This window comes from Stenella coeruleoalba, assembly GCF_951394435.1.
Source record: "Stenella coeruleoalba genome assembly, chromosome: 11".
NCBI lineage: Eukaryota > Metazoa > Chordata > Mammalia > Artiodactyla > Delphinidae > Stenella > Stenella coeruleoalba.
The window spans coordinates 90,926,917-90,954,635 of NC_137157.1; the positions used below are offsets into that span (position 1 = coordinate 90,926,917).

At 42.4% G+C, this 27,719-nt stretch overlaps 1 protein-coding gene and 1 pseudogene across 5 annotated transcripts in view; both read left to right on the forward strand.

Moving 5' to 3' along the window:
• Positions 1 to 8,456: 8,456 nt before the first annotated feature.
• On the forward strand, positions 8,457 to 9,617 carry LOC307194555 (small ribosomal subunit protein uS5-like; annotated as a pseudogene). Its single transcript has one exon. The product of its transcript is annotated as a small ribosomal subunit protein uS5-like (transcript).
• A 15,995-nt stretch (positions 9,618 to 25,612) lies between these two features.
• Positions 25,613 to 27,719, forward strand: part of GRIN2B (glutamate ionotropic receptor NMDA type subunit 2B) — a 630,348-nt gene continuing 628,241 nt past the window's right edge. For all 4 annotated transcript variants that reach the window (XM_079936840.1, XM_079936832.1, XM_079936835.1 and 1 more), the window contains exon 1: positions 25,613 to 26,393. The gene's annotated coding sequence lies outside the window, so the exon portion shown is untranslated. The remainder of the gene's footprint in view (positions 26,394 to 27,719) is intronic.

A 27,719-nucleotide genomic window follows, 5' to 3' on the forward strand; every position in this document is an offset into this window, starting at 1 on the left:
ACAAAAAATGATAACTAAGTGAAAAAAATATATTATCTGGCCCTTTACAGAAAAAGTTTGCAGTGTCCTGCTCTAACCCATAACTGCCAACCTGCAGTTGCCCCATCCTCACCACACTCCTGCTCCAGGGCAAAAGTCAGGAAGGAGCAGACTTAGGATGAATTTCCTGCTTGTGCACACTAGTCCTGGTCCTGTTTTAGAAAGATTATCCTGCCAACTTCAAAAACTAAGAGAAGAAATTCCCCCAATATTCATCCTGACCAAAGATTCCAAAATGGGAGAGAGGGACGTGCTCTGCTTTCCACATTCCACATGGAAGGAGCTGTGGCATCATAGTTCTCCACCCACACCATCCTGTGTCTCCTCTCCAGGCTTTTGAGCATTCTATTTCCTCTCCTGGGAAAACGCTTCCTTCCCTCTTTGCTGACCTAACCATTTCAAAAATCAGTTCAGACACAACTGATGCCTTCCTTCATCACTCATAGATCCTCTCCTTAGAGGTTACTGGTTCATTCAAGCTCTCATTACATCCTGCGTTGACCTCTAACCTTACCATATGACATTCAAATTATTAGTAGATATGTGTCCCTAACCTGACCATGAGCTCTTCAAAGACAGGGCAGGTCCCAAGGGCAAGGACCATGTCTCAGTCATTTTTGAATTCACAACATGCATGGCAGTGCCAAGCACACAGTGGGTACTCAGTATATACCACTTATTGAACTGCATTGAACACTGGTGGATTAGTCAGCTCAGGCTGCCATAACAAAATACCACAGACTGGGTGGCTTAAACAATGGAAATTTATTTTCTGGAGGCTAGAAATCCAAGATTGAGGAGGCAACAAGGTTGGTTTCTACTGAGGCCTCTCCTTGGCTTGCAGATGGCTACCTTCTGGCTGTGTCTTCACATGGCCTTTTCCTCTGTGCTCCCATGGAGAGACAGATCTGGTATATCATCTACTTTCTTTTTCCCCACATCTCTTAGCATATACTAAATTCTCACAAATATTTAGTTCTATCTCTGGACTCCCTAGCCTGATCCATAAATTTGTCTGTCCATTTAATGTACCACACTGTTTGAATTATTGTAGCTTTATATTAGCTTTTAATATCTAGTAGAGTTAGTCCCACCTCATTGCCTTCTTCTTCAGAAGTTTCCTGGCTGTCCAAGTTTGTTCATATTTCACGTGAACTTTAAAACCAGCTTATCTAATTCCATATCCTCTTCCACCAAATCTCATTGGTGATTTTATTCATCATGTTAAATTTATAGATTAGTTTAAGAGCCTTTATATATATATATATATATATATATATATACACATATATATATGTATATATATATATATATTTTAGGACCTTTATATTTTATGATGTTAAGTCTTCCTATCCAAGTTCATGGTATGCCTTTATATTTATTAAAGTTTATTTTTGTATCTTCCAGTAATATTTTAAAGTTTTCTTCAATAAATATTTCACATTCTTGCTATGTTGGTAACTAGGTTTTTTCTTTTTCCTTTTTTGTTTCTAATGTAAATGGGACTTCCCCATCTCCATATCTGTTAACTGCTTGTTGTTTGTATACATGAAGATTTTTTATTCTGTATATTTATTTTGTACCCAGATATTGTATGAAATTCTCTTATTTTTTGTAATACAGTTTATTTGGGTGCTCCAGATGTGTAATCATATTGTTTGAATATAATGATAACTTTACCTTCTTTCCTATTTTATATTTGTTAATTTCCTTTTTTTTTTTTTTTTTTTTTTTTTTGCGGTACGCGGGCCTCTCACTGTTGCGGCCACTCCCGTTGCGGAGCACAGGCTCCGGACGCGCAGGCTCAGCGGCCATGGCTCACGGGCCTAGCCGCTCCGCGGCATATGGGATCTTCCCAGACCGGGGCATGAACCCATGTCCCCTGCATCGGCAGGCAGACTCTCAACCACTGCACCACCAGGGAAGCCCTGTTAATTTCCTTTTGAATGCTTCCTTGGGCTAATACCTCAAGAACAATATTAAATGAGAATGACAATTAAAAAACTAAAATAAAATAATACTTTGACACTCCCTAATAGCTTCTCTGATTTTCCTATTCTTATTCAAACTACATTCTGCTGTCAGTCTGCTCTTCCTAAAATACCATTTATGATACTTACTCCCCTCCTTGATGAAACACCCTACCAACAGGATAAGTTTCCAAAAGTCATCAGCCTGCTATTCACAATCCCTCACTGTTGAGTTCCAGTTGCCTTTAGCACCTTATCTTCCACACAAACTCTCATTCCAGTCAAACAAAAATATAGTACTTTTTTAAAAACCAATATGTCATATTAAAACAGTGAGATTAAAAAATCTCATCTGAATTGCCTTATCTGTCCTCCTCCCCTCTGTAATTTCTATTTCAGCAAGCCAGCTCATTTTATGTCAGCCATTAACTCCCCATGGAAAGTGAATGCCTGAATTCTTACAGTGTTTAACACAACATAGATAAAGATATACTGTGATGTAATAAAGATATATCTGGTCTTTGTTCCTGGTTCCTGCCACAGAGCTTCAAAAACTCTTGGAGAGGAGTATCTTTGTTATACCAATGGGTGACTCATCATGGGCCCCTAGATAGCCTCAGGGTGGGGACTGGTCACCAAGAAGACCGACCATGTGATTAGAGGATAAGATGCTTAAGATTTTGAGCCAGGGCTTCCCTGGTGGCGCAGTGGTTGAGAGTCCGCCTGCCGATGCAGGGGATGCGGGTTCGAGCCCCGGTCCGGGAGGATCCCACGTGCCGCGGAGCGGCTGCGCCCGTGGGCCATGGCCGCTGGGCCTGCGCGTCCGGAGCCAGTGCTCCGCAACGGGAGAGGCCACAACGGTGAGAGGCCCACGTACAGAAAAAAAAAAAAAAAAAAAAGATTTTGAGCCAGCCTGACCTCCAGAGAGGCAGCAGGGGGCTAGAGATTGAGTTTAATCACGTGGTCAATGACTTAATAAATCATGCTTACATAGTGAATCCCCAGTAAAAATTCTAGACACCAAAGCCCAGTGGAGTTTGCTGGTTGGTGAACATATTGATGTGCTGGGCAGATGACTTGCCTGGATTCCATGAGGAGAAGGCACAGAAGTTCTGCATTCCCTCCCAGACCTCACCCTATACGTATCTTCATTTTACTGTTCCTGAGTTGTATCCTTTATAATAAAACTAATTGTAAATAGAGTACTTTCTGAGTTGTTCTAGTGAATTATCAAATCTGAGGAGGCTATGGGGACCCCTGAATTTATAGCCAAGGCAGTCAGAAGTGGAAGTTGTGGCTGGCGGCTCTAGAAAGAGCAGTCTGTGGAGGACTGAACTCTTAACCTTTGGAATCTGCACTGACACTGGTGGTGATTAGTGTCAGAACTGTATTGCAGTATACCCCAGTTGGGATTGGAGTGTATATCTAACACTGTATGTTAATAGTTGACATTTCATGTATGGAGAAAGCATGTTAATACATTTGTCTGCTTTATCCAGCCGTCTTCTCAGGAATTCTCTCCCATGGCAGTGGACTATGTGATTTTTGCCTTTTGAGTACAGCTGATCTGATCAGAGTGGGTGTATGAACTATATGAACCAATAAGAGTCTGTCTTATTGACATGTGCATGGAATGTGTCTAGAAACACTGAAATGTTAATCTGGTGGTGGTGGTGCTGGAGCAGGAGGTGTCGGGTCCAAGCACGGGTTGGAGAAGAATTTCCAGACACAAGGCAGAATGTAAGGAAGACAGAGTTTATTGAAGAGAAGGGTCACTGCAAGAACAGCGGGCCAACTTCCCGGTAGCCAGGGAAGGTCGACAATGAGCATGGGTTGCTTGTCTGTTTTTATAGCCAGGAAACCTGCAAGTCATCTGCTGACTGGGCAGAGTACGTATACTTTCAGTGTGCTGAGTGGGAGAAAAACGGGGCAAATGTCTTTCCTTATATGGGATGGGAAAGGGACAGGGCATGCTCTGGGACATAGCAATGGTCTCATTGTGACAGAGTGATAGGAGTCCTGTAACCCTTTGTTCCGGCAATATTGGCCCTTTGAGTTTGTCTCGTTCTTTGTCCTTGGAGCACACCACAGGAGGTATCTGGCATAGTAAGTACCCAACAGATTTTTGTTGAATGACTACATGAAAGAGGTTTCTGTAACTTTAGGGCTTGAGAGGGCCATTTCCCCATATACATGGAAAACAGAAAAAAGTGAGAAGCAGAGGCAAAATGATCGCATGGATTGGGAAGGATGGTGAGATAACCACTTTGGACTCCTAAAGATTTTCCTATTCCAGACCTAGTGAGGCCCTTATACATCCTGCTTTGGTTTTCCTTGAAATGCACCTGTGTATTCCCTTTACATTTTCCCATTTGCCCAAGTTAGTTTGAGTAGATTTTGTGTCTAGTGTTTAAGGGTAATTTTCTAATGATAAAATCATGATTCTCATTACAAATATAAAAATAACATGTATTGAAGATTTTACTAACTCTATAGTTAAATGGGGAAACCAGCAAGGTGTTACAACAGATTCAAAGGAGAATCCACACAACAGACACATTTGTTGATCAAGAATATTGAAGTGGGGCTTCCCTGGTGGCGCAGTGGTTTGAGAGTCCGCCTGCCGATGCAGGGGATGCGGGTTCGCGCCCTGGTCCGGGAGGATCCCACATGCCGCGGAGCGGCTGGACCCGTGAGCCATGGCCGCTGAACCTGCACGGGCCGGAGCCTGTGCTCCGCAATGGGAGAGGCCACAACAGTGAGAGGCCCGCGTACTGCAAAAAAAAAAAAAAAGAACGCTAACTTTGGGAAATTTTGCCCGGTAATATGAGAATTTCATTTAAGTTATATGAGAGATTCCTCACAAACTGAGGTGAAGTTGGGCTCTGAGTACATAATCAGAAGAGCACTTTCCTTTGGGACAAAGGGGACTCAGTTTGGAGTCTAGAAAAGACCTTATTTTTTGTGACTAAAGAAATTACTCTGGTACTACCTGATACTTGAATAACAGGAAAACTGTATTTTGTGTGATTTTGTAGCAAAGGAAAACTTAGTAATTCAAGACTGTAACTTAACTACTAGGAATGCTGTAGATTGGGTCATGAAGTGGGTGAAGCTTATGTCTGGCCATCTTTCCCTTTCTAATGCTTTCACCTCTTTAAGTTTCTTTACTATCCAACATCTTTTATGTTCCATGTCCTTCTCAGTTAGCTAATTTCTATTTGTGTTATTCCTTTTTAAGTTATTAGTAATTTAAAAGTGGATTTTTTTCACTTTAATGTCTTATTTAATCCATTATATACAAAATACTATTTCAACCAGTAAATATTTTTAACAATAAGATATTTTACTTTTTTTTTTTGGTGTTGTCTTCAAAATCCAGTGTTTTAGAGTCTCAGTATGAACATTAACCTTTCATGAGAAAGACTTGATCTGTATTTAGATTTCATAAAATTTATAGTTGAAAAAATAAATTCATATACTCAAGTTCCTAACATACTTAAAATTGTTTTCTAATAACTGAATCAAATGAAGAGTTCTGCAGTTGGTGTTGGCTAGGAATTTAGAGAGGTGAAGGAAAGACAAATGGTGGAATTCTGGCAACATGGCAGCCTGCAGGAGAGATAGCTCTATCTGAATACATATTCTAATTCGTGAGCGATCCTCCTTTCTGCCTCTTGTTTCTACTGAGGTATGCTTACTTACTCACTACCACACAACTGCAATTGCTACTGACTCACTATTTAAAGTATTGAAATTTTGTTACATTCTTATTTTCCTTTCTTCTCTTTCAAGCAAAATATGTCAGGATCTATCATCAATTACTTATACCTTAACTGAAGCTTATTTACATTGTCTGCCTCGCCCAGATTTAATTGCATTTACCTTTTACTTTTGATAAACCTTCATCTAAGAGACCTGGACACCTAGCCCATGACCCTGATACAGACTTGACTGAGGAAAATAATCCTGATTCATGCCAAATGAAAGCTACACACTCTAATCCCACAGTGGGGTTTCAGGAGAGCAGGGCTCAGCAGAGGCAGCTGGATGCTGTAATCTCGAGATGGGTACCAAAGGCACAATGGATCATTTCCAACCAGCTCAGTGCTTATACAGCTGATAGAGCTAGGAATCAGTAGCCAATGATATCTCTCAGAGTATTTCCTTTCCTAGTATGGGCAGATATAGTTTATGATCTTTTGACTTCAAATATTATCCCATTTAGTAACACTCTTTCACTGAGCTCTCAATCTTTGGTCTCTAATAATATTTATTTTTTCTTTTATCTCTTTTCAAAGGAATTTCAGGTGTCAAGGGAGAGGGAGAAGAGTATTTGAGGAGTGGAGTAGTGAGCAGGGTAACCCTCCCATGGCCCCTGAAATGTTACTTGTCTCCATCCTGTGATTGTACCCAGCTGAGAATCACTAAATCTTCCATTTTATCATTAACAAAGATTTGGTCAAGTTTAACATGTTGTTCTTTGTGTTATTAAAACAATATTAATTTTTATTTGCTCTCCAAATAGAAAATTATAATATGGAATATACTTATTCACACTGCACATATTTTCAGAGGTACAATAAATGTACTATTGATCTGTGCTTTGCTTTCATTCTTCAACATTCCTGAAATATGCTAACAATATAAACTTAAAGAGAAGATTGGTTAAACTTATAGAGAAGATTGGTTTTATTCCTTAAACTGGGTGTGTGGTTTGTAATCCAAGATTTTTTCTAGTTGTAGTGAAGTAGCTTCACACTGCAGATATCAGCTGAATTTTTTTGTGCTGGTGATGACAATAGAAGAATATTAAGAAGTGGAAAGTTGGGGCACAAAAACAGAAATATAAATCAATGGAACAGGATAGAAAGCCCAGAGAGAAACCCACGCACCTATGGTCAACTAATCTATGACAAAGGAGGCAAGAACATACAATGGAGAAAAGACAGCCTCTTCAATACGTGGTGCTGGGAAAACTGGACAGCTACATGGAAAAGTATGAAATTAGAACACTCCCTAACACCATACAAAAAATAAACTCAAAGTGGATTCGAGACCTAAATATAAGACCGGACACTTTAAAACTCTTAGAGGAAAACATAGAAAGAAAACTCTATGACATAAATCACAGCAAGATCTTTTTTGACCCATATCCTAGAGGAATGGAAATAAAAACAAAAATAAACAAACGGGACCTAATGAAACTTCAAAGCTTTTGCACAACAAAGGGAACTATAAACAAGACCAAAAGACACCCTCAGAATGGGAGAAAGTATTTGCAAACAAATCAATGGACAAAGGATTAATCTCCAAAATATATAAACAGCTCATGCAGCTCAATATTAAAAAAACAAACAACCCAATCAAAAAATGGGCAGAAGACTTAAGTATACATTTTTCCAAAGAAGACATACAGATGGCCAAGAGGCACATGAAAAGATGTTCAACATCACTAATTATTAAAGAAATGCAAATCAAAACTACAATGAGGGGCTTCCCTGGTGGCACAGTGGTTGAGAGTCTGCCTGCCGATGCAGGGGAGACGGGTTCGTGCCCCGGTCCGGGAAGATCCCACATGCCACGGAGCGGCTGGGCCCGTGAGCCATGGCCGCTGGGCCTGCGCGTCCGGAGCCTGTGCTCCGCAATGGGAGAGGCCACAACAGTGAGAGGCCCGCGTACCACAAAAAAAAAAAAAAAAAAAAAAAAAAAAACTACAATGCGTCAAAAAGAGTCATGTACCACAATGTTCATTGCAGCTCTATTTACAATAGCCAGGACATGGAAGCAACCTAAGTGTCCATCAACAGATGAATGGATAAAGAAGATGCGGCATATATATAAAATGGAATATTACCCAGCCATAAAAAGAAACGAAATTGAATTATTTGTAGTGAGGTGGATGGACCTAGAGTCTGTCATACAGCGTGAAGTAAGTCAGAAAGAGAAAAGCAAATACCGTATGCTAGCACATATATATGGAATCTAAAAAAAAAATGGCTCTGAAGAACCTAGGGGCAGGACAGCAATAAAGACGCAGACGTAGAGAATGGACTTGAGAACACAGGGAGGGGAAGGGTAAGCTGGGATGAAGTGAGAGTGGCACTGACATATATACACTACCAAATGTAAAATAGATAGCTAGTGGGAAGCAGCCGCATGGCACTGGGAGATCAGCCCCAGTGCTTTGTGACCACCTAGAAGGGTGGGATAGGGAGGGTGGGAGGGAGACCCAAGAGGGAGGAGATATGGGGATATATGTATATGTATAGCTGATTCACTTTGTTATAAAGCAGAAACTAACACACCATTGTAAAGCAATTATACTTCAATAAAGAGGTTAAAAAAAAAAACTACAATGAGGTATTACCTCAAACCGGTTAGAATGGGCATCATCAGAAAATCTAGCTTTTTAATTTTTTCTGTAAAGCTTTCTTTTTTTTTTTTTCTGTAAAAACACCAAATGGCAAATGACACCGGTGCTGTGAGAGGGCCCGGAGGGCCCGGAGGCTCCAGGGGCCCTGGAATGGGAGGCCGCAGAGGCTTCAGCAGCGGCGTCCATGGCCAGGGCCGGGGTCGCGGAGCTCGCGGAGGCAAGGCCGAGGACAAGGAGTGTCTCCGCGTCACCAAGCTGGGCCGCCTGGTCAAGGACATGAAGATCAATCCCTGGAGGAGATCTATCTCTGTTCTCTGCCCATAAAGGAATCTGAGATCACTGACATTTTCTTGGGGTCATCCCTCGTGGAGGAAGTTTTGAAGATCATGCCTGTGCAAAAGCAGACACTTGCTGGCCAGCGGACCAGGTTCAAGGCATTTGTTGCCATCTGGGATTACAACGGACGTGTTGGTTTGGGTGTGACGTGCTCTAAGGAGGTAGCCACTGCCATCTGTGCGACCGTCATTCTGGCTGAGCTCTCCATGGTCCCGGTGCGACGAGGCTACTGGGGGAACAAGATGGGCAAGCCCCATACTGTCCCTTGCAAGGTGACTGGCCGCTGAGGCTCTGGGCTGGTGCGCCTCATCCCTGCCCCCAGGGGCACTGGCATCGTCTCAGCCCCTGTGCCCCAGAAGCTACTGATGATGGCTGGAATTGACGACTGCTACACCTCTGCCAGGGACTGCACTGCCACGCTGGGCAACTTTGCCAAGGCCACTTCTAATGCCATTTCCAAGACCTACAGTTATCTCACTCCTGATCTCTGGAAAGAGATGGTGTTCACCAAGTCTCCATATCAGGAATCCACTGACCATCCTGTAAAGACCCACACAGAGTTTCCATGCAGAGGACCCAGGCTCCAGCTGTAGCCACCACATAGTTTTCTATGAGAAAAACAAAGTGAATGAAACTAGTTAAAAAAAAAAAAAGAAAATCTACAAATAACAAATGCTAGAGAGGGTGTGGAGGAAAGGGAACCCTCTTGCACTGTTGGTGGGAATGTAAATTGATACAGCCATTGTGCAGAACAGTATGGAGGTTCCTTAAAAAACTAAAAATAAAATTACCATATGATCCAGCAATCCCACTACTGAGCATATACCCGGAGAAAAGCATAAATCAAAAAGACACATACACCCCAGTGTTCATTGCAGCACTATTTACAATAGCCAGGTCATGGTAGCAACCTAAATGCCCATCGACAGACGAATGGATAAAGAAGATGTGGTACATATATACAATGGAATATTACTCAGCCCTAAAAAGGAACAAAATTGGGTCATTTGTAGAGACGTGGATGGACCTAGGACTGTCATACAGAGTGAAGTCAGAAAGAGAAAAACAAATATCATATATTAACACATGTATGTGGAATCTAGAAAAATGGTACAGATGAAGTGGTTTGCAAGGCAGAAATAGAGACACAGATCAGAGAACAAATGTATGGACACCAAGGGGGGAAAGTGGAGGGGGTGGTGGTGGGATGAATCGGGAGATTGGGATTGACATGTATACACTGATGTGGATAAAATAGATAACTAATAAGAACCTGCTGTATGAAAAAAATAAATTAAATTAAAAAAAGTGGAAGGTTGGGTTTCACTTCTGTAGAGTGAACATTAAAGGTTATTCATGGACGGTGGGGAGACTCTGCCTGTGTGTGGCAGGAGGTGCATGGGAGCTCTCGTACTTACTGCTCAATTTTTCTGTAAACCTAAAACTTCTCTTAAAAAAAAAAAGTCTGTTAAAAAAATATATCCAAGTAGGAGTAAAACAAGGTACCCATGTAGGGTCTTCCTTGGACCACATTTTGACACAAATAATAGTTAACATTTACTGAGTTTTTAACTATATGATAGATGCTGTGCTGTGTGATTCACATGCCATAGCCAAGACTGCAGCTGGTCACCACATATGTTCTTCTCAGTTTTTAGCTGGGTATTTGGTTCCCTTGAATAAAGCCTTTATTTTCTTCTAGCTTCCCTTGCAGGTAGGTGTGCCAAGTAACTAAATGCCTACCCATAGGGCACAACTACAATTGGTGAGTACTTTTTTCTCTGGACAGTGTACTCAAAGGAAGAGAGCATACCTTTTTGCCTCTTCCTCTTAATAGCTTTGCAATTCTGCCGTACTCCCACACCTAGCTGAAAGGAATGCTTTCATAGTGTTGCACAGAACTGAGTTTTAACCAATAGTTATAAGCAAAAGTGAAATTGAGCAGGACCCTGTGGGGCTCCTGGGCATGGAAGCCCTCCTGTGTCCCTGTTTCTTTTTTGTAGGAAATCGGCTTCAGCCTCTATGACCTACCCTGTGTTCCAAAGTGCAGATTCAAACAGTCGCTAATCAGGGAAGGGAGGGGAGGCAGAGGCAAGGGAGGGGGGGCAGAGACAAGGGAGGAGCTGTCAAGAAACAATAGTGCAGTCTTGGGACAGGGTCCTGGTTCCACCTCAAGGGATACACATAACAATATCTTTGAGCTCTTTTGCAGAACTAAAACCCCCAACAGGGACTTCCCTGTTGATGCAGTGATTAAGACTCTGTTCTCCCAATGCAGGGGGCCCGGGGTTCGATTCCCAGTCAGGGAACTAGATCCTACGTGCATGCCGCAACTAAAAGAGTTCACATGCTGCAACTAAGGAGCCCACCTGCCACAACTAAGACCTGGTGCAACCAAATAAATAAATAAATAACAACAAAAAAACACCCCCCAACAAATGGAAGATGTTAACTACTTGATGAACCATTCTTCACTCCAGAGAGGTCACAGTTTAATAACCTCAAAAACCACACAAGCTCATCAGGAGGCCACCTGAGGCCAGATTAAGGGAATGCAGGCCCTGCACACACCTTGATCCTTATCAGCAAACCTGCCCTTGAACCATTGCTATAAAACTCCTCACCAGAACCCCCCAGGTGGGGACAAACAGTTCTTAAGGGCATGAGCCTGCTGTGTCCTCCTTTGCCTGACAAAGCAATAAAGCTATTCTTTTCTACTTCATCCGAAACTCTGTCTCCAAGATTTGATTTAGGACAGGTGCACAGAGGCCAAGTTTTTGACATCAAAAGTAGTTTCACATACACTTCTGGAAAATCGTCTTTAAAAAGAGGAGGCATGATCTTCTTCACACCTTTCTTTTTTCTACTCGCTAGAAGCTCCAAGTTTTTAAATTTATTTTATTTATTTTTGGCTGCATAGGGTCTTTGTTGCTGTGCGCAGTCTTTCTCTAGTTGCGGCGAGCGGGGGCTACTCTTTACTGCAGTGCGTGGGCTTCTCATTGCGGTGGCTTTTCATGTTGCAGAGCACGGGCTCTAGGATCACAGGCTCCGGTAGTTGTGGCTCGCGGGCTCTAGAGCGCAGCCTCAGTAGTTGTGGTGCATGGGGTTAGTTGCTCTGCAGCAATGTGGTATCCTCCCGGACCAGGGCTCGAACCCGTGTCCCCTGAACTGGCAGGCGGATTCTTAACCACTGTTCCACCAGGGAAGCCCTAAAAGCTCCAGATTTTGAGAAGGTTTTGAGGATGGAAGAGCAACAAGATAGAAGAATGGGTCCTTGAGGACTGGAACTGCTTTCAGACCCTGCCCCATTTACTTCCAACATAATATACATGAAAGAGAAAAAACTTCCATCTGACTGAACTATCTATTGTTTTTAGGTTTCTGTGTTTCATGCTAAATGGATTCACAATAAACACAGGATTAAATACTTAGAAGTGGGGTACTGAATCGAACAGAAAATAAATATCATAAATGGTACTGGCTTAGAAGGTGAGCAGCAGGTGCTATAGACTCAGTATGGCAGAGGCTGACCTTTGGTGACAAACATTCCCCTGCTTTAGCCTGAAAAGGAGACCATGTACTGACTGAGGCTATAGCTTTAGGGGAAATGACAGGAAAGATGAATGCTTCTGTGTGTCTTGACTGCTTCTTGACACTTTGAGCAAAGCCTTACAGGCTAGAGATGGGCAGTGTAGAAACAGAGATTGACGGGACTACAGCTTTGCTAAAAGAACTGCTCTCTGTCTGAGGCCTGCAATCTAAGTTGATAGTATGGGACTTTGCAGGGATAAAACTACTTCTGCACCCCAAACTGAGCCAGTTATAAGCAGTGGCTAAAATCCAGCAGTTTTAGCAGATCAATTGCTAGCGAACAGCAGATTAAGGGTTCTTTCTTCTGACTCATCTATTTTAAATGACTATGCAGTAACTCCATTAAATTTAGAGAGAAATGGATGGGCAGAATAATACAACCAATAAGTAAAAGAGCAGTATTCAGGCTTAAAAAAACAATGTCTAAACAAGATCTTGGCTGTGATTACAAGGACAGGGAATGACTGAAAGTAAATAAAAAGGAATTCCTATTTGAAAGAATTATATTGCCTGCAAGGAGGAACTTCTGAGAGAGCAAAGCTGGGGGCCATGAGGACAGTATTAGTCTTCTAGGGCTGCCATAACAAAATACCACTGACGGGAGCTTAAACAACAGAAATGTATTTTCTCACAGTTCTGGAGGCGAGAAGCCTAGGATCAAGGTGTTAACAGGTTTGGCTTCTTCTGAGGCAGCTCTCCTTGGTGTGTAGACAGCTACCTTCTTGCTGTGTCCTCACGTGGCCTTGCCTCTGGTGTCTCTCTCTTTTTTGAAGAATACCAGTCATACTGGATTAAGGCACCACCCTTTGAACATTGATTACCTCCTTAAAGGCCCTATTTCCAATACAATCACATTGGGAGACTTCAACATACAAATTTGGGGAAAACACAGCTCAGTGCATAACAAGGAAAGCAAGTGAAGTAGTTCATCACCAAGAGCAGAACCAGGGAATACCAGTAGGCTAATCAAGGAACTCCGTTCCCAGGCCAGGGAATCTCCTAATTCCTGCCCAACAGGGTTTGATCATTTCTATGGACAGGTGCGAGTGAGTGCTGTTTCCTATTTTTCCTTATCCAATTGGAATTTTTTCTTTTTTTTAATAAATTAATTTTATTTATTTATTTTTGGCTGCATTGGGTCTTTGTTGCTGCGCGCAGGTTTTCTCTAGTTGCGGCGAGCAGGGACTACTCTTTGTTGCAGTGCGTGGGCTTCTCATTGCAGTGGCTTCTCTTGTTGTGGAACACGGGCTCTAGGCGCACGGGCTTCAGTAATTGTAGCACATGGGCTCAGTAGTTGTGGCTCACGGGCTCTAGAGCGCAGGCTCAGCAGTTGTGGCGCACGGGCTTAGCTGCTCTGCAGCATGTGGGTTCTTCCCGGAACAGGGCTCAAACCCATGTCCCCTGCATTGGCAGGCGGATTCTTAACCACTGTGCCACCAAGGAAGCCCCCAATTGGAATTTTAATTAAGGTTATTCCATTCCTGTTTTACCATTTTATCAATATATCGAGTATGAGTGAGGGGGGAGGGAAAATGACTTTTAGTTTATGGATTTCTGGACTGTGAGTGGCTGCAACCTGCCATGATAGGGATGACTGGATATCACCCAGAGTTTGCAGACTTTGAGCTTAATGCAGTAACCAATGGCACTTTGCACTTATATCTCAAAGAGACAAGGTCTCTATGTGGAAAGAAGGAGCGTGTGGATGAGTGTTCTGTGGCAAGGATAGCTATTTGCCCCCTGATACCTGCCTTCTCACTCCTTCAAGTTTTAGCTGAATATAAGATTTCCTGAAATAAAGATTTCATTTCCCAGAATCCCTTGTAGCTGTGTGACTTTTCTTGGAAGTGTTTTTAAAAAGAATGAACAAACGCTACTTTACTTTTTATCTCCTTCCTGCTGGCTGGAATGAGGACATGAGTTTTGGAGTTTTATTACCCGTATTACACTATAAAGTTTTCTGCTGTGGATAGCAGTGCAAAAAGAGCTGAAGAGCTAGATTCTTGTTGCTGTGGACTGACTACTGATAGGCTGTTTTTAGATGAGACAGAAATAAGTTATATATTTTTTTCTCCCCAATAATATTTTTATTGGTTACATGTCAAAATTATAATATTTTGAATCTTTTCATCGAATAAAATATTCAAATTATTTTCATCCATTACTTTTTATTTTTTAAAACATGGCTACTAGAAAATGTCAAATTACAAATGTGGCTCAAATTATAATTGTATTGGATAGCACTGTTTTAATTTTAGCTCTTCTGTTTAGGTTTATGCTTCAGGTTAGTTTTTGTATGGTTTTGTTCTTTTCCTTGTGTCTGTTTTTTCCAACATCATTTGTAGAAAACACTATCCTTTCCCCATTGAGTTACGCTTACTCCTTTTTCGTGAGCAGATATGTGCAGTTCTATTGATGTACTCTTTGTTCTATTCCATTGATCTGTACTATCCTTATTCCAATACCACTTTGTTTGGAGTACCTGAGCTAAAGTTTGTACCTCTATTTTCCCTCACCACTTTCTCTCCTCCCTGAATCCACTCCCCTCTGGCAACCACCTATTTCTTCTCTGTATATATGACTCTGTTTCTGTTTAGTTATGTTCATTTGTTTTGTTTTTTAGATGCCACATATAAGTGATAACGTACAGCACTTGTCTTTCTGTCTGACTTATTTCACTTAGCATAATAACTTCTGAGTCCATCCATGTGGTTGCAAATGGCAAGATTTCATTCTTTTTTAAGGCTGAGTAATATACCACATCTTCTTTATTCATTCGTCTATTGGTGGGCACTTAGGTTGCTTCCATATCTTGGCTATTATAAATAATGAACATAATGTTTGCTCGGATAAACACCCAGAAGTGGAATTGCTGGATCATATGGTATTTCCATTTTTAATTTTTTGAGGAATCTCCGTCCAGTTTTCCATATTGGCTACACCAATTTGCATTTCCACTAACACTGCACATGGGTTCCCTTTTCTCCACACCCTCACCAACACTTTTTATGTGTTATCTTTTTTTTTTTTTTTTTGCGGTACGCGGGCCTCTCACTGTTGTGGCCTCTCCCATGGTGGAGCACAGGCTCCGGACGCGCAGGCTCAGTGGCCATGGCTCACGGGCCCAGCCGCTCCGCGGCATATGGGATCCTCCCTGACCGGGGCACGAACCCGTGTCCCCTGCATCGACAGGCGGACTCTCAACCACTGCACCACCAGGGAAGCCCGCCTCCTCTTGATTGGTCTTTTGTCAGCTTAATTCTCAGAGCACAGGCACTGAACCTAAGAGGGTAGGAGAAAAGTCTTTTCTCCCCTACACCCATAACCTGAAGCTACCTGTCCCAGAAACCAATCCATTATTTACAATAACCAGCTCAGAAAGCCAGCTCGCAAGTCAGACTTGAAGAAGTCAGATTGCTATCTCTAGTGATAGTCCAGGAAACCAAACAATAACCCCTGTGACAACTAGCCCCATATGGCCAAGATTTGGTTAATAATTGATAGCTTCCCTAATTTTTGTTTCCATTTCCAACTTAGGACCAACCAGAAAAAGCCAATATGCACCCTAACCTATCATGGAGGATGCCCCACTTCTAGTTAGCTTGCCTACAGTTTCCCTATGCCAATGGCCTTTATTTGGGGCATATTTGAAGCCTTCCCTTTTTTTCACTATGAAGTTTTCCCACTCCTCTCCCTGCCTTTGAGTCTTTGCCAAAACACGAGTGATAGTGGCTGACTCCCTTGCTATAGGTCTTTGTTTTTATTTCCACAGAATGCCCACCCTTGTAACTTTCTATGTGGGGCTAGTGTTTGAAGTTATTCCTTATCCTCTCCATCTATATTGCCCTAATATCAATGGCTTGCAGTTTTAAACTTCCAAATATAATGATGCTTTTCATCCCTGGATAAGATTGCACTTTAATCTCAGCGAGACAGAATTTTAGGACACCAAGAGAAAAAGGTCATGGGATTTCACATGTCCTTTTCCCGCCAGATTTACTCACAAAAACAATATTTAGATTTTACCAGTACTGCTTTTGTCCCTTATCCTTTGCTTGAAGGTGGGAATCTACAATTGTGTGAAGTTTCCTAGTCTCCTAATATAGTTCTGCACCATCAGTGTCTGAAGGCTGAAGACGCTTGAGTGGCTGCCTGCAGCTTTACTATTGAGTGTCTTCAGAGAAGCTTCCAAGGGAGGTGAGAGAGTGTCTCGACCATGTTAGGTCCACGTGGTGTAACTGCCTTACAACCTCTCAGACTGGTGATTTACTTATTTGTTCTCGGCCCTCATTCTCACACTTGTGTGCTCTGCTGGACATTGTAAGGTGCTTATATTCTGTAACCTACATATAGCTGATGATTTTTGGTCAGATCCTGCCAATGGAGGGAGATTAAAAGCAAGAGGAAGGGAGATGTAACTCTTTTTCCAGTTTCAAACAGTGGTTGAAACAACAAAGACTGCACCAGTGATAAAAGAATGGAGGTGGCAATAGTACTGGTGGCAGAGGCAACAGTAGCAGTGATGTCTGGGGCAGGGAAAGCTGCAGTGACTCAATCAGCGGCTGATGGTTGCGGGTTCCTGGGCTGCAGCTCAGGCAGCTGGGCTCCAATAACAGAAACCTTACTTGCACACACCCTTGGCCTCTGCTTAATGATTTTGCTCTCCTAGCCTGGGAATGGTAGTGTTGATCACTCAAAGGTCACCTTCCCCTCTCCAGACTTCCCAACAAGTTTAACCAATTCCTTTATTTAAATATCTTCTGGTTGAGATAACTAAATTGGTTCTTGTTTTCCTAACTGCGTAATAATGGTAAAGGTCGTCAGTGGAGACATTCAGTTAGAATTCTGCCCAAAGTGAAGTCTTTGTGCATCTTTCTTTTGTTCTCTTTGGGATATAAAGGGACAAGTTTCCCTCTTATCTCTTTGGGAAGATACTTGCCTTAGAGAAAGAACCTCAGGCAGTGGATTTGCATAGATTATTCATTCTTTCTTAGTGCAGATACATAAACATATTTCATAAAAAGACTCTCATGACCTTGACCTACTTTGCTTAAGAATAACATTCATGACATCTTAGTACTCTTTGTTGATAAATTTTAAAAATATAAACAATAAACATTAAAAAAAATCATTACCAGGGCTGAGCCCCATGTGGAGGTCTTCCAGAATATCTCCCATAACACAGGTTTTTCCCAATCAGTAGTCTGAGTTATGGTGAAGGGTTGTGAAGGTAAATTAACATCTGTCATTCTCAAACACGAGTTTCGCTCTGTATGAAGTCATTATGCGCTGGTGTGGAAGCACTGTTTTTTCTTTTTGTTTTAAATACTTCTTTGGCAATAAGAATAATGCCCTAAGCCCATGAGTCTCTCCCCATCCTTGCAGCCCTGACCATCCTGGCCCCCGCCTTGGAACCTCCCAGACCTTCCTAAATTCAAGCAGCTAAAGGGTAAATGACCCTGCTTCAGAACTGTGACCAGTGTCCTTTCTGATTGGTTGATGTCCATGCCAGTCACTACTGGGCTGGGCTCTGGCACCACTTGTCTAGTCCACATCTACAAGGCACACGCCTTGGTGAGAGCTGGATCCTAAACCCAGTGGGGAAGACTGGGCCTCAGATGTGGCTCTGGCACCCCAGCATCCAAGACCCAGGATACACCTAAGAATCCCCTGTTGATGGTCCCGAGTGACCCTCATACAGCTGCTTTTGGGAGCTGTAGTCTCTGTAGAATCTTAGCTTTGAGCGAAAAAAGGAGAGAAAATGCAGTGGGCATGTCATAGCAGGGGCAAATGTAGCCATGGAAAGATAGAGGTCTGTACTTTCTGCTGGCATTGCAGATACTCTCAAAACAGAGGGGAAGATGCAGGAAAAGACAAGGCTCTTGGAGTCAGTTTGGAGCCAAGAGTGATGTGAGGTATAGAAACCACTTTTTAATATTCATGTTGAATTTCATATCCATTTAAAGGTGATGAATTCATTAAAACTCATGGACTGCCCATTGATCAAGAACATTAATTTTATCAATAAAAATGTTAACTAATACGTTTTCTCTGTGTCAGGTTCTAGTCTAAAAGTATATTAACTCATTTAAGAAATCATCATCAATCATATTTTTTTTAAATAATTCTTTTTTTTTTTTTTAATTTTACTTATTATTTTTGGCTTCATTGCTCCATGCGGGTTTTCTCTAGCAGGGGCTACCCTTCATTGCGGTCCACAGGCGTCTCATTTCGGTGGCTTCTCCTGTTGTGGAGCACGGGGTCTAGGAGTGCGGGCTTCAGTAGTTGTGGCTCACAGGCTCAGTAGTTGTGTGGCTCGCAGGCTCTAGAGAGCCGGCTCAGTAGTTGTGGCGCACGGGCTTAGTTGCTTCACGACATGTGGGATCTTCCCAGACCAGGGATTGAACCCACGTCCCCTGCATTGGCAGGCGGATTCTTAACCATTGTGCCACCAGGGAAGTCCCCTATCATATTTTTAAAATGAGAAAATTGAGGCATAGAAAATAATTTAAGATTTATCTGACCAGCCAGCATTTGAACCCAGGCAACGTAACCTGGCACATGAGCACACATTAATTGCCACCTTTCATCTGGCCTAAAGGATTAGCTTTGTCTTATTTTTAAATGGTGTTGCCTATCTGACTTTTGATAATATGTATATTGATCATATAAAAATTAATTATTATTAAAAATGTTTTACTAGAAAAATTTTGAATGGAATGGCTTTTAGTTCAGCAGAAACTGAGAAATCAGCACCGTGAAAAACACTGCTGGTGCTAAGAAAAACTGAAACTTATTTATATTACAAGCCACTTGAGGTCTATCAATTCAATTAAAATGTTGGAAAAATTTTATGGCAGTTCTGTCCATGGAATCATGATTCATACTGGAGCATCCTTTAGCTAGTGAGAGCTGCATCAAAGAGTAACACCAAATATTTTGAAAAATCAACAAATTACTTGGAAATTAGAATAATTTGAAGAACAATCTGCACCCAGCTTTTATCCTATGGTGCACAGTTCTACACAGGCACATCCACATCCATACAAGGATAAAAAGTTTTATACAGATACACACACACACACACACACACACACACACATATACACACATATTTTTATAAATGAAAAGTTTTATACAGATATACACACGCATATATACATATATCTTTTATAATTTAGAAATGGAAATTATATTTAATTTTTTTACATTTATATATTGATATATATGTTAATTTACAATACATATAGATGATCAAATATGCTGAATATCAGCTCCAGTTGCAAATATCAGCCAACCTCACCTCAAACATGCTAAAATAGTCAGTAAAGAAATTTACTTTTTCTCACATAACTAGTAGTCCAGGGTAGGTTGCAGGCTTAGTAATGCCATCAAGGGCCTTTCCATATCTGCTCTGTTTTCCTCAGCATGAGAGGACCCTTAGGCTGGAGCCCCTCATAATCTCAGCACAGCCTTCCTGCTGTTACATCTGTGTTGGATTAAAACATACCTACAAATTTTTTAATACTCCTCCCTGCAAAAGTGGAGCATAATCCCCCTCCTCTTAAATGTGGGCTTCATTTAGTGATGCACTTTTTACAGAATGTCATGGAAATGACAGTGTGTTGCTCCTGAAATTAGGACATAAAGGCATTGTGGTTTCCTCCTTATACTTTCTCTCGGATCACTTACTTTGGGGAAAGCCAGCTACCATGTCATGAGGACACTCAATTAACCCTATGGAGAGGTCCACAAGGCAAGTAACAAGCCTCCTGCCAAGAACCAGCAATGAACTGAGACCTTCTGCCAACAGCCATGTGAGGGCACCATCTTAGAAGTAAATCTCCTAGCTCTGGTCAAGCCTTCAGAAGACTGCAGCCCTAGCAAATATCTCAACCATAACTTCATGAGAGACCCTGAACCAGAGCCACCCAGCTAAGCTGCTCCTGAATTCCTCCTTACACTGTGGAATACTAAATATTCGAGATAATAAATGTAACTTGCAACATAGTGCTAGATAACTAGTGTCATATCTATATATGACAACAGTTAGGGGAAGAAAGGAGCAACTCTTCTCTTTCTCTTTTTTTAAATTCTTTTGAGAAACTTTTCTGAAGCTTCCCAGCAGACTTCTTTGTACATTTCACTGGCCAGACTTAGGTCACATTCCAATTCTCAATCACTGACTGGTAAGAGAATATTACCATGATTGGCTTATGTTGAACAAGATCCATCACCCTGAGCTGGAGCTGGAGTCAGCGTCTCTGCAAACAGAAGACTGTATAGAGATAGTGACTTCTGTTAGGAAGGAAGTAGGGTCGAGGAATGGATATTGAGGCGACTCAATCAAGGTAGTCTAGAGCATGCTGTGTAACCAATAGCCACCAATTCTTAATGGCCTAACACACCAGAAGTTCATTTCTCTCTCATCCTACCTACCAGTGTGGTTTGGCTAGAAGACTCCGGCTGAAAGAGGTTTTCAGCTCAACGCTTGCTCCTGTGATCTCCCAGAGACGGGATGGGAAAGTGGTGAATGGTTTACTGCGTCCTAAAGCTTTTTCCTGGAAATGACACATACCACCTCCTCTCCTATCTTATTGACCAAAGTATGTATACCTAGTTTCACAGTGATCAGATAATTCAATCTTATGTTGTGACCAGAAACTGGAAACGCAGAGATATTTGGTGAACATCACTGTTGAGTTACCAGGAGAAAAGCAGTGTCTGAAAAAGCTGCTTGCTGGAGGGACCAGAAACTGGGGTTGTAGTATGAAAACAGACTTTCCACACTCTACCCTCCGACATTCACAAACCTCTTAAGGAATCTCTCCTTTCCTGTTCTTTAAGAGCTGAAGTGGTCGAATAGATCAGATGTTAGGTACGTGGTACAGGAGAGATCGTAACTTAAGTGCTGGTGCTAGATCTTAGCGTAGCATGTGTGAACAGGTCTTAGCAGACTAACTGAAAATTTCAGTGAAAACAGTATTGACTCAGCATCAGGTATTTAACTGCACTCTGATATCAGGTCCAATAATGTGTAATTGTGCTAATAAACCTAAAGTTATAAATAACATGTTGAAAAGTTAAAGTGCTGCAGTGTTGAGATCTGCAGGTCAGTAGCTCACTTTTTGCAGGATTCTTCATGCTTGTGAAGTGGCTCTTATTCTAACAAGATGCAGGGAAGCCTTCTGGGCAAGGAAACAGATCAGCTCTCCCGCGAGGCTAGTCCTCTAGTTCCAGTCCTGCAAAGGTCCTGACCTACTGGACTTCAGCTTCCCCTCTTTGCCTTTATCTTTTGAGTATTTCTTTTCCCTTATTTTTTTTTATTGTGGTAAAAGTCACATAATATGAAACATACTATTTTAACCATATTTAACTGTACAGTTCAGTGGCACTAAGTACATTCACATTGTTGTGCAGCTCTCACCATCATCCATCTCCCGAATTTTTCGCCTTCCTAAACTGAAACCCTGTCCCCTTTAAACACTGACTCCCCACTCCCCACTCCCCCACCCCCCTGGCGTCTACCAGTGTACTTCTGACTCTATGAATTTTACTATTCTAGGTACCTCATATAAGAGGAATTAAACAATATTTGTCTGCACCTAATGTACATTGGAATGCATTTTTTTGGAATGCATTTTTAAGGCTAACTTAATATATGTCCTGCAAACAGATTGTACCTTCTTTTTTTCCCCTGTGCTATATAGTAGGCACGCACCAGCCGTCTACTTCATACATAGTAGTGTGCATATGTCAATCCCAATCTCCCAATCCATCCCAGCCCCTCTCTCCCCTTGGTGTCCATATGTTTGTTCTCTATGTCTGTGTCTCTATTTCTGCTTTGCAAGTAGGTTCATCTGTACCATTTTTCTAAACTCCACATATATGCATTAACATATGGTATTTGTTTTTCTCTTTCTGACTTACTTCACTCTGTATGACAGTCTCTAACCACGTCTCCACAAATGGCACTGTTTTGTTCCTTTTTATGGCTGAGTAATATTCCATTGTATATAGGTACCACATCTTCTTTATCCATTCCTCTGTTGATGGATATTTAGGTTGCTTCCAAGTCCTGGCTATTGTAAATAGTGCTGCACTGAACATTGGGGTGCATGTATCTTTTGGAATTATGGTTTTCTCCAGGTATATGCCCAGGAGTGGGATTGCTGGGTCATATGGTAGTTCTATTTTTAGTTTTTTAAGGAACCTCCATACTGTTCTCCATAGTGGCTGTATCCATTTACATTCCCACCAACAGTGTAAGAGGGTTCCCTTTTCTCCACACCCTCGGCAGCATTTATTGTTTGTAGATTTTTTGATGATGACCATTCTGATTGGTATGAGGTGGCACCTCATTGTAGTTTTGATTTGCATTTCCCTAATAATTAGTGATGCTGAGCATTTTTCATGTGCCTCTTGGCCATCTGCATGTCTTCTTTCAAGAAAAGTCTATTTAGGTCTTCTGCCCTTTTTTGATTGGGTTGTTTGTGAGCTGCATGAGCTGTTTGTATATTTTGGAGATTAATCCCTTGTCAGCTGCTTCATTTGCAAATATTTTCTATCATTCTGAGGGTTCTCTTTTCATCTTGTTTATGGTCTCCTTTACTGTGCGAAAGCTTTTAAGTTTAATTAGGTCCCATTTGTTTATTTTTATTTTCATTACTCTAGAAGGTGGGTCAAAAAAGATCTTGCTGTGATTTAATGGCAAAGAGTGTTCTGCCTATGTTTTCCTCTGAGAGTTTTAGAGTGTTCAGCCTTACATTTAGCTCTTTAATCCATTTTGAGTTTATTTTTGTGTATGGTGTTAGGGAGTGTTCTAATTTCATTCTTTTACGTGCACCTGTCCAGTTTTCCCAGCACCACTTATTGGAGAGACTGTCTTTTCTCCTTTGTCATAAATTAGGTGACCATAGGTGCATGGGTTTATCTCTGGGCTTTCTAACCTGCTCCATTGATCTATATTTCTGCTTTTCTGCCAGTACCATACTGTCTTGATTACTGTAGCTTTGTAGCATAGTCTGAAGTCAGGGAGCTGGATTCCTCCAGCTCTGTTTTTCTTTCTCAAGATTGCTTTTGTTATTCAGGGTCTTTTGTGTTTCCATACAAGTTGTAAAATTTTTTGTTCTAATTCTGTGAAAAATGCCATTGGTAATTTGATAGGGATTGCATTGAATCTGTAGATTGCTTTGGATAGTATAGTTATTTTCACAATATTTATTCTTCCAATCCAAGAACATGGTATATCTCTCCATCTGTTTGTGTCATCTTTGATTTCTTTCATCACTATCTTATAGCTTTCTGAGTACAGGTCTTTAGCCTCCTTAGGGAGGTTTATTCCTATTTGTTGCAATGGTAAATGGGATTGTTTCCTTAAATTCTCTTTCTGATCTTTCATTGCTAGTGTATAGGAATGCAAGAGATTTCTGTACATTAATTTTGTATCCTGCAACTTTACCAAGTTCATTGATTAGCAACAGTAGTTTTCTGGTGGCATCTTTAGGATTTTCTATGTGTAGTATCATGTCATCTGCAAACAGTGACAGTTTTACTCTTTCTTTTCCAATTTGGATTCCTTTTTCTTTTGAGTTTTTTTATGTCTGCCTGATAGCTGACTGACTGATAATCTGGAGCTAAAACTAACTTCTGACTCTGAGCTCTGGTATCACTCTAGCTAACTCAATCTCATTTTTCAGCTCTTGACAAGAAGCTCTCCAATTATCTCACTGCTCCACCCAGGCTTACTCTGTTTTTCATGTCCTTTTCTCCTCCCACACACACCTTCTTATTCCCATCTTTACAAAGCATGTATCATACCATTCTGCAATGGCTGACTTCCTGGGTATCTTCCTTCCCATCCTGTAAGCTCTTTGAAAGTAAGTTTCATGTATTACATGATTTTTTAAATTCACAGGTTTAGTGTAGTGAAAAGTAACATAGTGCCTGATCGTTAAGAAGTGTTCAATGAATGTTGAACGAATATTTGATACTACAAGGATCAAACTTGGGGAGAGGGATTTTAAGTCCCTGAGTTCTAGGAATTTCTGACACTCAGAGTTTTTAGAAATTCATTGTAAAGATCCATTGTTTGCACTTCCTAAAGCAGGGTAAGCTAACAGTATCTGCTGAAATATTATTAACAGGGGAAAGGTCAACAAATTTAGGCCTTAATTTAGTATCAATAGTTCATCCAATTAACTCTGTACAAGGGTGACACTGGCAGTGGTTCTCAACTTTGTTCCAAGTTGGGTGGGTGGGCGGGTGACACCTATCATGAAGTCATCCTCTGGCAGCAGAATCTCTGGGGATGGGGCAGAAGGCATAGTTTGAAGAAGACCCTCAGGCAATTCCTATAAATTCACCTGGAGGAGAACGTGACCCATTTTCCTTCCTCCCCCATCACTGCACAAAGAGGCAATGTTGAGGCAGGCCAATCTGATTTTGGTCTTGGAGATTTTATGATGGATTGGGCTCCCTTGGGGCACCCAGAATCAGGTAGCAGGGCCTTCATTACCATGAGGTAGCTGAGCTCTTACTCTTTCTGGTTCATAACTGTTTACAAATTACATTATTTATAGGTGTGGGCTTTTATGGAAGATCGTTTGTTATTGAGTTTACAGTAACTTTTGTTCTTGGTCTTGCGGCTAGGGATTGACACCACGGTCCTGATGTCATCTTTAGGGAGGTCACGCCCTGGCTCAGCGAAGCTACAGCCAGTCTTCAATGCTACGGGTGTAGTCTGGCTGTAGATCACTTGAAAGCCCGGAGGAGTACAGTCACTGGTCGGCACACTGTCTTTCAGCCTTCTGAGCAGGAGTTTCTGAACTGCTGGAGTGGAGACTTGCAGGGGTGGGGCTGGAATGTCTTTCTCATTCCTTCTCCTCCTCCCCTCCCCCTTCCTCTCCTCTGCTGTCCCCTCTCCCTTTCCTCCCCCTCCCCCTGCGCCGCCTCCTCCTTCACCTCCCCCTCCAGGCTGCGGTTGCTGGTTGCTGGCTGGGGGAGGGTGGCGAGTGGCTGGAAGCCCAGAGTGGGAGGACTTGAGCCCAGGGAGACCTGGTAGCTCCCAGGCCCCTGAGCACGTGGACATCAACCCTGTTTCACATTATCTGTAGAATTATTATAAAATAGGCAAAAAGGCAGGGCCAGCTTCACAAGGCGTTCTTAAAGGACGCAACAGTGTTTTAATTATAGTTTTACAGACAGCCAGTTCATTCATGATTACTAATCTCCCATCTGTAAAATGGGGATAAAACAAAAGTTAAACAAATATTACCCCAAAATAGGAAGCTTGCGCAACAAAGCTGTGTTCATTTCCTGTGAATAGTGGAGAGGAAATAAGTAACTGCGCTTTGTTGATTTTATTCCAGCCAAATACAAAGACGGACCTTATAACAACAAATGTTTTCCTTTGTTCTGGGCCTTGTAAAGAGTCATTTCTCTACAAAGAAAGGATCCCCTTTGTGCGTTCCCTGGCCCGACGGGCCGCGGGGATTATGAAGAGAAAGCTCTCTGGAGCTGTTTTCCTGGTTAGATACTTTGTTCTGGAAAGCAGGCTGGGTTGCCATGGCTACGGCTCCCCAGAGGCCTCGCCCTGCCCCTTTCCACCCGGCCTGCCGGTGCTGTCTGCTAGTACCAGGGCAGTCCTGACTTCAAATGTTCCTCCCGCACAGCATGGAAATGGCAGGGAAATTCCAAACTATAATTCCCAGATGGCCTCTGGAACCCAGAGGCAGAAAAAAAATAATCCCTTGTACGGCAGCCCTGAATTGTCCTTGAAAAAACCGCCGTTAGATTGAAAGCTTGTTGAAGGCAGGAACCACGTCCTCATCGCTGAACCAATCCTTGCCTCTCACGTAACCATCTTACCCCCCAGCCGAAGGGAGGCTGACACACAGTAGGGTCTGGAAAAAAGTTTGTAACTATTTGCCAGTGAGGTGGCAGTTTAGCAGGGGGTTAAAAGCAAAGATTCAACCAGAATCTTGGTCTGCCACTTAGTTTGATGAAATACCTAATCTCTCCAAGCTCCATTTTCCTCATCTCTAGAATGGGAGCGATAACGTCTAACTCCGAGGTATATGGTGAGTACTGAATAAGATAATTTAATGTATGAAACACTTGGTACTGTGTCTGGCTTATAGTAAGCTCTCAGTATTATGATTCTGATTATTACTGTTATCGTCATCGCTTCTATAGCCTCCTGCATGTTCTTGTGGGGAGAAACACTGTCCCCTACTAAAAAACAAACTGAAAAACCCTCAACAACAAAAAAACCTCCAGCAGAGTCTATAGCAGCCCCAGTCTAACAGTTAATGAAATGAATGTAAAAGTGCTGCGTAAGTTATTTATTTGTGTAATAGCGTCAACTAGGACATGCTAGTGACAAGCTTCGTTTATGAAAGATTGTTGCACATAAATAATGCACAGCGGATGTGTTCCAATTGTCTACCCATACGTCTATGGTATAAAGATTAAAATAGCACGGAGACATCTTTTAGTTTGACCTTCTCCCTCTCCCCTCCCCCAATCTGTCAGGGCATTTTGAAACCCCACAGAGCCGGTTTTGATTGAGTGTGCATGTTCGTGTGTGTTCGTGTGTGTGTGTGAGAGAGATCCGTACGCTCACAGGGGTCCTCACAGCCCTCCCCGCACCAGGGCTGCCTTCCAATTCAAACAAGCCTTGGGGTCTGGAGACACTTATCTTGTGCCTCTGGAAGATTCTAAACATCCTTGGGATACTCAGGGGAAAGGGAGTTCAGCACCCCACACCCCGAAATCTGCCCTGCCCTGCCCCCCCAGCTAGGTCGGGACTTGGGCTAGAATTCCTAGCCAGCCTTTGGAGTTTGGCAAGGCGTGGGGCGGGTGGTCAGGGGATGTAACTGGTCCGGGAAGGCTCCGAGCCCAACCTGGCCGCAGGATGTGCACACCCTCGACAAATGTGGACCACAGCTCAGACGACTGGGCTCTCACAGGAGCCACCTGAGGGTGGGGCTAATGAGATGTCCCAGGTTCCGGCACCTGGGGGAGGGGAAGCGCGGTCAGGGGCGTCATTCCACGCTTACCTAATACTGCTATGTCCCTCGGTTGAGAAGGTATGTACAGCTTGTATGTATTTTAGAGCACGAATGAAAAGAGCATGTGGACGGCACTGTCGTTAACGCACAGGGCCGCAGGAGCCTGGTAATTATATGTACAAGGGCCAAGTGTACGCAGGGTGCTCCCAGGACACCTTTGTGCCGTGTGTACAGAGGTTGTGCAATAATGCAGCAGAGGTGCGAAAAGGCGGTGTGAACTGCAGGGTGTGAAGTGTCCTTCCCTCTCCTTCAGACCCTCACACACATTCTACCCCCTCCCCCCCCAGCACCCTCATTAAACCTCCGGACACATAATCCTCCCCTCCCCCACAC